The 11,117-nt window shown below is 41.8% G+C and overlaps 1 long non-coding RNA gene across 1 annotated transcript; it reads right to left on the bottom strand.

Moving 5' to 3' along the window:
* Positions 1 to 671: 671 nt before the first annotated feature.
* LOC113939682 lies at positions 672 to 6,509 on the bottom strand. The gene is made up of 3 exons (XR_003525320.1): positions 6,448 to 6,509; positions 4,230 to 4,350; positions 672 to 790 (listed from the first exon to the last, which is right to left on the bottom strand). It is a non-coding gene; the product is annotated as an uncharacterized LOC113939682 (long non-coding RNA).
* Positions 6,510 to 11,117: the final 4,608 nt, after the last annotated feature.

Raw genomic sequence — 11,117 nt, 5'->3', positions numbered from 1 at the left:
CTTAGTGCAGCTGTCTTGAAGGTAATCTGGACTTGAGGACCATCCAGACTGAAGAGGAGAGAAAGGTCCAGGCTGATGACATAAATATGGAAGGGAGTATTTAAATAATATTGTATGATATCACCTAGAGAGTGAGGAGGATTTTTTTTTTAAAGCATATGCAGACTCTCCCTCACAGTGTACTGTTCTTCATCTCCCCTGTGGACACTACGCCATGAATTGTGAAACCACCCCTATGAAGCAGTATTGGGTTTGCTTTTGCTATAACTTTGGAGGTTCCGTTCCTTCTAGAAGAGTTTTTCTGTTAATTTCTTGGCTTAGTCTTCTCACACCAAGTAATCTTCTATCACTTCTAATTGCATGGTTGTGCAAGCCTGGGGTTTGACCTCCAAGTGTAACTTCCTTGCTGCTTCCCTAGAGAGTAGCTAGAGAGGTTTTTCCGAAGGAGTAGCCCCTGAAGGCTCTGGGCTCTATGCAGGAAGATCCGCTCCAGCCCCCCTTCAGTGGGTCCTGCTCATCCCACCCGCGCCACACGGGCAATATGCCAGCCCTTGGCCCAGGGCCTGTACGTGGGGCTCACTGGGCCTCACCGCTCCTACTTATTGTTCTGGCCTAGATTTTTCTCTTAATTTCTCTCATCTTATGACTTCCTCCTCTTTCTTTTAACTTGATTAGGGATTACCAAATATCTTTTATAAGAATTTATCCAGAATTTCTAGGCATTTGTGATGCCTTGTCCAAGTCAGGTAGATCTACCAATTTGCTGGCAAACCTTCCACGCACAGCTTTTCTGTTAAGAAAAAATAATAATGATAGTCTAAAATTTGTTTGTAAGAGGCTTGGTAAAACTTTCCATTTCTATCTCTCTATTAAAATCATACTAACCACCATTCTCCCCATATAATTCCCAGACACCATCATAAATGCTTCCCACCCTAAAAAGTCCCATTTCAAAAATTATTTTCTCATAATCCCTTCCCTTTGTTAGTCTAGATTTAGCAGTGAATCTCTCCTCTGAAGTCATTTAAAAAAAGAAGAAAACTAAAAGCCTAGAAGAGATATTTCAGCCCTTCTATGGAGCAGACTCTGGTTCTTTTGCTTTTTCTATTCAAATCACAAATGTGTTGAAATTTCTTTCATAAACTATACTAACCCAAAACTCTACCTTTTTTTACATAGCTATAAATGGTAAGAAAGTTTCTTCTATCAAGGTTTGAAGACAAAACACAACGAATAGCAGTTTAACCTTTTATTCAGCTGAGAAAACATTCTTTTTGTTTATCATTAGGGACAAATGAACTTTTATCTTCAATCATGCAAAAAAAAAAAAAAAAAACAAAACCCGTGCATCTATTTGGATAATTAGAATCTACTTAGATAATGGAATAAAATCTCAAAGCCCATTTACGAATGGCAATAACCAAACATTAGGCCCGATACATAATGACTATGAGCTTACCTCCCCATCTAGCCAGTCATTACTTTTCAACAAACCATCTCATTTTAAACCAACCTCCAAAAAGGAGGCTCTCCTCTACTTTGAGGCTATTCCATGTCATATCTGCAGAACTTTGGGGGTGTGCTGGCAAGCTCCTTTTGTGGCCCTAAAACAGCCAGCAGCAGACATGTAGGAGGGCCCCAGAGTCCAAGCTGTAATTTGAATCCCTCCAGGTGGCAAAATACCAGAAGCAGAATGAAGCAGGGGTCCAGAGTCCCCCCAGCCACCACACATGTTCCTGAGAAAAGCCCACCCATGATGGCCCCATGCTACTACTCCAGTGGACTCATTACCACAGTTGGCCCTAGACTGCATGCTGGCCTGTCTCTCCATTGAAGTTGGTCACTGCAGGAAGCCCAAGGTTCTCCAGGGCTTCTTCATCCCTCATCACACCGCCCCTCTGGACCTCTCTGAGCCCAACCCCATCTCTCACGCTTCCCCACCTCCCTATACTCACCCAATGCTAGCAAACTCCCTACATTCCGAACCTTCTGAACATTCCCATCCCCTTCTTGCTATAACTAAAACCTGGCTCACCCCCGAGGGCACAGCTTTCCCTGTGGGGCTCCAAAGTGTTGACTATGTTCTCTTTCATGCTGCTCATGCCACGGGACTTGAAGGTGGGCTTATGCCCTTCCTGCTCCCCCAGGCTCTTCCCAAGCCATTGTCCCACTCTCCTCCCCAACACCCTTAACTGCAAAGCTCATGCCTTCAGATTTTACCATTGGGCAGCCCCTCCATGCTTCAGTCATCCAGACTTACACCATCTAAGTGTGTGGTCCTTCCAAAACCCTGGTTTCTCATATCCCTGTTCTCCTTGCCTCCACTTACACTGTCGTCTGCCTTTTCCCAGCCACCCACTTTATGGCTATAGACCTGGTTATTACCTATAATTGCACCCACCCTCCACAATGCTAAGGGGATTGACTCTCTCATGACTGTTACCCACTTCCCATTGACCTGATGACTCCCTCATGATTGCCACCTATTTCCCAGCTCGTTCTTTCCAATTATCCCCCAACTCCAACAATCCTGTGCCCCCCACCAGGACCTCAGTCCATTCATCCCGTGAACTCTCTCTGTCCCTCACTCTATTCTTGTCCTTACTTCCCCCTTTACCTGGCTTAGATCCTACAGTCCACCAGTATAATCATGTACTTGCATATGACCTCAACTCCTTTTCTTCTTTTCTCTTTGCTAATTGCACTCTTCCCGCCCCCCCTCCTTTTTCCCCTCTTCCCCTCTTATCTGTGCACCTGAACATGGCTGTAGGAGAACAGCCCATCATGATCACCAGACTCACCTTCAATTCATGGCCACCTATTTCAGATGGGTGCTTGGTGCTGCTCAGCCATTCACCATACTTCCCTAATCCAGTCATGCTCCTGTGTACCTAGGAAACCCTTTCACATCATCACCCCGTCTTCAAATCTTAAACATCTCCCTTTCGTTCTCTGCTATACCCTGCTCCTAATCTGTCTAACAAAAGAAACAACCACCAAAAAAAAAAAAAAAAAGAATCCTTCTATACATTCTTACCACCCCCTCTGCCAAGCAACTTATGTCTGTACCCATTTAAACCTCCTTTCTTCACCTGTCTTCCTGTTAATAATGAACAAATTATCTGTATTCCCCAATACAGCTAATCTTGATACTGGATCCCACAACTTCTCACCTGTTCAAAGCAATAACTTCAACAATTCTGCCATCTCTCCCCATCATTATTTTTTCCCTCTCTACTGCCATTGTCTCCATCAGAATATAAAATGCTATATTACCTTCCATTTTTTTAAAAAAAGAATCTCTCCCTTGACCCTATATTCACCATCAGTTATAGCAATTTCTCCACTTACCATAAAGATAAATTCTTGAAGGAATTGGAGACACTAAGTATGGACAATCCCTCTCCCAGGCCCAGTTGAACCCAGTATAATCTGGCTTTCATTTCATTTACTCCCTAGCATGCCCATATGATAGTCCCTAGTGACTCCCACATTACCAAATCCCATGGTCAGTTCCCAGTGGCTGTCATGCTGGCCACAGATCCCACCACCCCATCCCCAAACACTCTTCACTTAACTTCATGGAATCCACTTTCCCTGGTTTTCCTCCTGCTCTGGTGGCCATGCATGTTTCTCTCCTCTACTTGTTCTGCTCTAAATGCTGGAGGACCCAAGGGTCCATCCTGGAACCTTTCCTCTCCTCTAGCTCTGTTTGTTCCCTGGCTGATTTAATCTCAAACCATGGCATTATATACCATCATATTTGACAACTTCCTGAACTCTAGATTCATATCTCTGAACACCTACCCCCCATCTCTACTTGGATAGCCCAAATTATCTCAAACTCAACACATCTTAAACTCTTATTTCTATCTTAGTAATACCTCTTCTCCCCACTTCAACAAATGGCAAATCCATCCTTTCAGTTGCATGAGCCAAAAGCCTAAGCATCATCTTTCAGCCTCTTCTTGTTCTCACACCCCATATCCTATTACCTCCATAATCCCATTGGCTCTTCCTTGAAGACATGTCTCGAATCTGACCACTGCTTCTAACACTCCAGCTCTGGCTCAGGCTGTCATCAGTTCTCCCCTGCAATGGCCCCCCTGCCTCGAACCTCACCCCCTCTGTCTATTTGCAACAGAACTGTTGGAAGGATTCTTCCAAGATGTGCACCCAGTATGATACATTGCTACTCCAATCCCCCAGTGACTCTCCAGTTTACTTACAGGGAAAACCCCATAATTTCTTGGATCTCACATTGTTTCTCTGTCTCTCAGCTGGCTTCCATCACATGGGCTTACTGTTGTTCCTGGAAGATGAGGAACATTCTCCCATTCTGGTCTCTGCCTGGAAAGTGAATATCGGCATGGGTCATTGCCTCAGTTTCTTCAGGCCCATAGTCAAATGTCACCTTATCATGTCTCACCTAACCATCCATATAAAACATCAGCTCACCAACTACTTAACCTTTGTTATGGGTTGAATTTTGTCTCCCAAAAATACATTAAGTCCTAACCCCCAGTGAATGTGACCTTATTTGGAAATAGGGTCTTAGCAGATGATCAAGTTAAGATGAGGTCATCAGGGTGGGCCCTAATCCAATAGACAATATGACTGATGTCCTTATAAAGAGGAGAACTTTGGATTCAGAGACACAGGGAGAGCACCATGTGGAGACTGGAGTTATGTTGCCACGAGCCACAGAACGAAGAGAAGCTAGGAGAAACGCCTGGAACAGATCCTTCCCTACAGGGACCGTGGCACTGCCACCCCTGGATCTTGGACTTCTAACCTCCAGAATTATGAGAGGATAGATTTCTGTTGTTCAAGCCACTCAGTCTGTGATACTTCGTTACAGCAATCCCAAGAAAACTAATGCAATCTCCTCACATTCCTGTCTTTATCTAGACCACACAACCATCTGATTTGCATTGTATTGCATTTGTTTATTGACTGACTTCATCAAGAATGATTTCCTTATAGAAGACAGGAACAACTATATTCTCTGATATATATGTATATATATTCCCAGAGCCTCAAAAGTTACCTACCGCCTAGACGTGCTCAATAAATATTTGTTGAATGAATAAATAAGGGAAGGAATAAATTCCTTAATCAAACTTCGACTGCCTCTACTGTGTGAGGAGCTGAGCTGAGCACTGTGACTTCACTGTGCCTAAGAGAAGGGAAATGTGTTTGGAGACAGGCACACAGTCTCTCTTGCACTTCATTCTACCCTAGCCTCGGTATTTTTCTAAACTCCTTAGTAATTAACCTGAGGATTCTTCCGCCAAGCACTCTTGCCTCAATTATCTCTGCTTCCAGATTAGACCAATCAATTCCTTATCATAAGAAAGAGAATAAGACCTGAGAATTCTCTTGTTTTTATTCTAAACTATGTCCCAGGGCATTTGTGAGCAAATTCGTATCAATGAACTTCCTTTTCATTTCTGTTACATCTTTAACTGACCATTCCCCAACCACACTGCTAACCTCCCCACACATATTGTGTGTTTAGAGTGTTTTTCTCACTCCTTCTCCCCTTTTTATACAAGTGTAGCTTTGCCTGCAAGTTCTTCAGCCACATCTTTGCCAGAGCACCAGCCCCTTAGTTTCTTAAATCCCTGTAAGATTACTGGATTAAAATTCAAAGATGAGAATCTGGTAAAAAGAAATACTCTGATATAAACTTGATGAAGAGAAAGAGAAATGTCGCCAGCCTTTTTCCATAACTGTTTCTTCTCAACTGAACTGTAAGTTTGCAGCTTGGTTCCTACCCTCCAAAAACTCTGGGAAAATAAAATCCTAAACCTAAAAGGACTCAGAAAGTCTCAAATTTTAGGGGTCCCTGGCTGGCTCAGTCAGAAGAACATGTGACTCTTGATCTCGGGGCCGTGAGTTTGAATACCACACTGGGGGTAGAGATTACTTTAAAAAAAAAAAAATCTTAAAAAAAAAAGTCTCAAACTTCAAAGTCAAGACAGTGAATGTCAACTGCCATACCCCATTTGTACCAGCAGTTCCTTGGTGAGTCATGTTACCATTTATTTTTTTCTCTTCTTGGCTGAGAAATCATCGAAGTGTCTTTAACAAGGAAACATCCCAGTACAGACTGAGAAAGGCATTCCTTAGAATCCAAATAAAACATGTTCCCTTCTTCAAGCAGCTTTCCCAGATTGTATCCAAGGTAAAGACCCCTCCCGCTGAAGTATACCAAAGCCACTGAATTTGAATAGTTTGGACTCAATCACATCTGCTCTGGCCACCATTTTCCTCTATAGGCAGTACTGCTCTTTCCTCATAATATAAAGCTTTGAAAGATGAAGTCGTTATACTCTTCAATAATCTTCACAGTGCCTTTTACAGTATACAACAGACTCCCAAAAAGAGATATGGTAAGTGAACACAAGAATAGAAAAGGTAAGACTGAAGGAAACAGATCACCTGACCATGGGGCTCCCTGATGGGAGATATTCTCACCACTGCTCTAGCACCTGCTCATTTCCCAGAATCCATTGCATTCTTGCTTGGTGCATTTCATCACAGAGGTTGAATTCCACCACCACAAATTCCGAAGACTCTCCAATTGATCTCTTGTACTATAATTTTGTAGCAAATGCTTAAGTTGCTTGAGTGTTACCGCAAGCAGCCTCCAGTCACAAAGGGACACAGCTAAGTCTGTGAAGCAAGAACCACCATGGCTGAGGAATGAGAACATTCTGGGGTATCTGGACTCACCACGTGAGGGATTGTGTGGGTTTCTAGAAGAAGAGAGCCAGTCCCTGACCCTGGAGAGTAAATTTCCCTCTCTCTTCATATTATAAGCTATAATCCCCTTTTTCTGGCTGGTTCATATTTCTTTCAGGAGAAAACGTAGCTACCAAACAAGGCAGTAAAAATTTGCACTCAATAGCAGCATTATCTACAATAACCAAAAAGTGGAAGCAACTCAAATGTGCACCAACAGATCAACGAATAAGAAAACTGTGGTATATACATATAACAGAACAGTACTCTGCCTTAAAAAGGAAGGAAATCCTGACACCTCCTCCAACATGGATGAAACTTGAGGACAGTAGGCTGAGTGAAAAGCAGCCAGTCACCAAAAGTCACAAAAGGAAAAACATTGCTTGATTCCATTCATACAAAGACTACTGTACCTAAAATAGTCACATTCACAGAAATAGAAAGTAGAGTGGTGGTTCCAAGGGCTGGGGCAGAGGGGAATGAGGAGTTCTTGTGTAATGGGGACAGTTTCAGTCTTGCAGGATGAAAAAAGCTCTGGAGGTGGATGGTGGTGATGGCTGTACAACAATGAGAATGTGCTTAATACCACTGAACTGTGCAACTAAAAAATTCTAAGTTAGGTTCAGAAAAAAAAAAAAAACCTATCTGTTCTGATCAGGAAGCACAGGGAAGATACCAGGAATCCATGAATGAGCTTACATTTTGGCATCTAAACTGAGCCTCCAAAGTCAACAGGAAGTCCACCAGGTGCAAGTTTTAAGAAGTATATTCCAAGATGAAGGGAAAGAGCAATAGAGAATGAAGCCTGCTTGGGAACCCATGGAAGTCTATACAGCTAGTGTGGATGGTCCATGTGAAGAGCTGATGGGAGAAAAGAATGGAAAAATGCACCAAAGCAAGAGTGTGGAAGACTTCTCATAGTAGAAGTTTGCACTTTCCCCTCTGAACTAGATTCCCCTCCGAACCTCCAAGGTGTCCAGGGGTTCCCACATGAACTCTCACGTCTGTTGAAGGAGTCATGCCTCCATTTAGCCTAAGAGAGAATATGAATGAGACCTAATGGATATGAATATGAATATGAATATGAATGAGACCTAATGGATATGAATATGAATATGAATATGAATGAGACCTAATGCTACTGCCTCTAGAAGCCACAAAAGAGCCCTCGGTTGGCCCCCTGATTTCTCTCCTGCCCAGCCCTGCTGCCCAGACTTTCAAATTAACCCGGGTGACCCCTTCCAAGAACTCCAAGATCTGGAAAAGACTAAATGTGGTCCTGCTTAGACAACCAAAAGGAAAGTATTAATAGTAGACCTCTTGGCAGAGAGCATGGTTATCCCTGCCCCAGCCTATGGGTAGAAGAACAGCCTGTCCTCTGGAGAGAACAGATAAGGGGTCCTTGTGGGGTGAAGGCCAGAGTTGCAGCACACCCAAATAGGCCAGGGCTTTAGTGCATACACTTTCTGGGATTCAATTTCTCAAAGCCCAGTAGAAAACCTGGCATTCTGCCCACTTTGTTCCATCATCTTTCTCAGCACATATACTGATACTGCATAAAATTGATAGTTATTCAGTAACATTTATCTCCCCTCTTCCTCTGTGATTTCCTTAAGGACAGGGGCTATTTTGTAATCTTTCTATTGGTGGTGCCTAGAAATGTGCTAAAAAAAAACTCAATAAATGAATAAATGGATGGATGGGTGGATGGATGAGTTCCCAATCTTGAAGGTAGCTTTCTCTTGCTGATACTACCCTCTCTGATAAAGATCTTACTTTACATAACAATGTAAATGTTGAAGTGGGAATACATGTGGACTTCCCAAGAGCTGATGCCCATGAGGTGAGGAACACCTGAGAATCCCACATCGCCTCACCTAGGTGCAGCGGTGGTGAAGAGGTTAGTTCTAGAATGCTCAGGAAGTTCTACAATTGAATTCAAAAGGCAGCTTCCCCTACATACAGTGTTTGGAATGCTCTGGGGATCTTTAGGATCTTCAACTATTATTGTTTCTTGAAGCCTCATAGTTTACATGTCAAATCTCAAAAGACACTGCTATTATGTCTTAGTTGTATTGGCTTTTCACTCTCACTTTTCTTCTTGCTTCCTCTTGAATGCAGTAGCTGAAATGGGAATAGTGTTCACCAAATAATAATGCTGCTGCTGCTGTAGCTGATAATGATAGCGAGCATTTAGTAAGCACTCACTATATGCCAGGATTTTACAGCATTTCACATGCATTATCTCATTTATGCCCCATACTATTACTAAGAGGTAGCTGCTATTAGTATCCCTACTTTATAGGTGAGAAAACAGGCACAGAAGAATTAAATAATTTGCCCAAGATCACACAGCTGGTAAGGAATGGATTTTTATCCAGTTTAGTATGGTTGAAAATTTTTCTAAGCTAGACTTCCTAAGCCAGATGGACAGTGTCCCTAGAGCTAGTAAGTCCTTTCCAACAATATCATGTCCATCTCCATATATAAGGTTGTATTGCTAACCAACACAGCAAAGATTATTGATTAAAGATGAGCTGTGGAATCATGTGCCCTGGGTTCAAGGCCTAGTTCTGTCATTGAGTAGCCTGTTAGTCTCTTGGGATTCTCATTCCCTCATTTATAAAATGAAGATTTAAATAAAAATTCATTGTAATGATTGAATGTAACAATATACAGAAAATGCTTGGCATATAATAAAGAATGTCACTATAGACTCTGGCCAAGAGAAGCTCAAACAGGCAAGCTTCCAGGACCCAGGCAGGTCGATGAAGTCAAGACGCTGGTCAACAAAACACCTCAGTACTCCAGAGAGGTGGGCATCTTCATTTACTATGGTTCTAGTGATATAACTTATAACATCCAAAAATGGGAACAGATTGGATTACCTCTTCTACATCAGAAGGCAGTCAAACAAAGTGCCCCATTGTGCCGCACCACTCCAGGGGCACCATTTTCAGAATAGAGCATGCCCCGTGATGTGATGAGCACTGGGTGTTACACGCAACTGATGAGTTATTGAACACTGCGTCTGAAACTAAGGATGTACTATATGTACTATATGTTGGCTAATTGAATTTAAATTTTAAAAATTAAGAAAAAAGAATAGAGCGTGCCCTGTAGTCATCTACTCCTGCTGGACTCGTGCAGTGTGGTGGGCCCGCCAACAAACCTTTGCTCCCCTCCTTCTGTGGCCCATTTGTCCCCAAAGGCTGATTGCCTTGAGGAAATCAAGATGGACTGGAAACTAGGAATTGAGTCCCAGCTCTACAACTGACTAGCTGTCTAACCTTCACCAAGTTCTTTAACTTCCTTGAGCCTTGAGTAATTTATCTTTACAAGAGAGATGGTCACAATTGTCACTTACGGGTAATGGAAGGACTCAGTGAAATGACAATGTAATATGACCCATAAAAGTCTGGTAAGAGTATTAGTAGTTCCATACGAGTTTGTGTTGTTTGTTATTCTACTTTTCAGTGCAAGATCTGTTAGTCAGAAGGATTTTAACTAAATGAGGCTAAACTCAGAACAGGTTTTGTAAATTATACATCCTGATCTTAGGAAAAGTTATCCTGTAAAATCCCATCTTTCCCTACCCTCTTAATTATAATTAAATTATAAATAAAATAAAATTATAAAATATATTAAAATTATAAATATATAAAATTATAAATAAATCTTAATTATAATAAATCTTAATTATAAATAAAATTACAAGATATATTAAATACAAATGTATTAAAATTATAACATATAATATATAGCATATAATATATAAATCATATATAAACGTATAATATATAAATCATATATAAAATTATAAATCTTAATTATCAATAAAGCCATCCAGAGTGTTTCCTGCCATCAGGGTCCCCCACATATCAAACATATAGTCCTATTCTCTTCCTATTAAGCAAAGAAGTGAGGTCCTTGGTAACCTTGCAAAACTTAAATCACCTCCACTTCCATAAGATGAAATCAGAGAGGGAGACAAACCATAAGAGACTCTTAACTCTAGGGAAAACTGAGGGTTGCTGGAGGGGAGGGGGTAACTGGGGGATGGGCATGAAGGAGGGCATGTGATGGAATGAGCACTGGGTGTTATATGCAACTGATGGATCACTAAACTCTACCTCTGAAACTAATAATATACTATATGTTAATTATTTTTAAATCAAAATAAAATAAAATAAAAATAAATCACCTCCACTTCCAGCATCCTCACTGCTTTCTGACTTCCCATTAACCCTGGCTCAGAAGTTGGGCTTGCAAATAAAGATGCCATTAAGCAGCTCTGCTTGCCCACCCCTGCAGGAGCAAGTGTCTCCCATGAAAGGGGACACAGAGCACATGCTCTCTGCCACCTC

Source organism: Zalophus californianus, chromosome 16, assembly GCF_009762305.2.
Source record: "Zalophus californianus isolate mZalCal1 chromosome 16, mZalCal1.pri.v2, whole genome shotgun sequence".
Classification (NCBI taxonomy): Eukaryota; Metazoa; Chordata; class Mammalia; order Carnivora; family Otariidae; genus Zalophus; species Zalophus californianus.
Note: the sequence above shows the minus strand (reverse complement) of the source record. Positions and strands in the feature narration are given on the sequence as shown.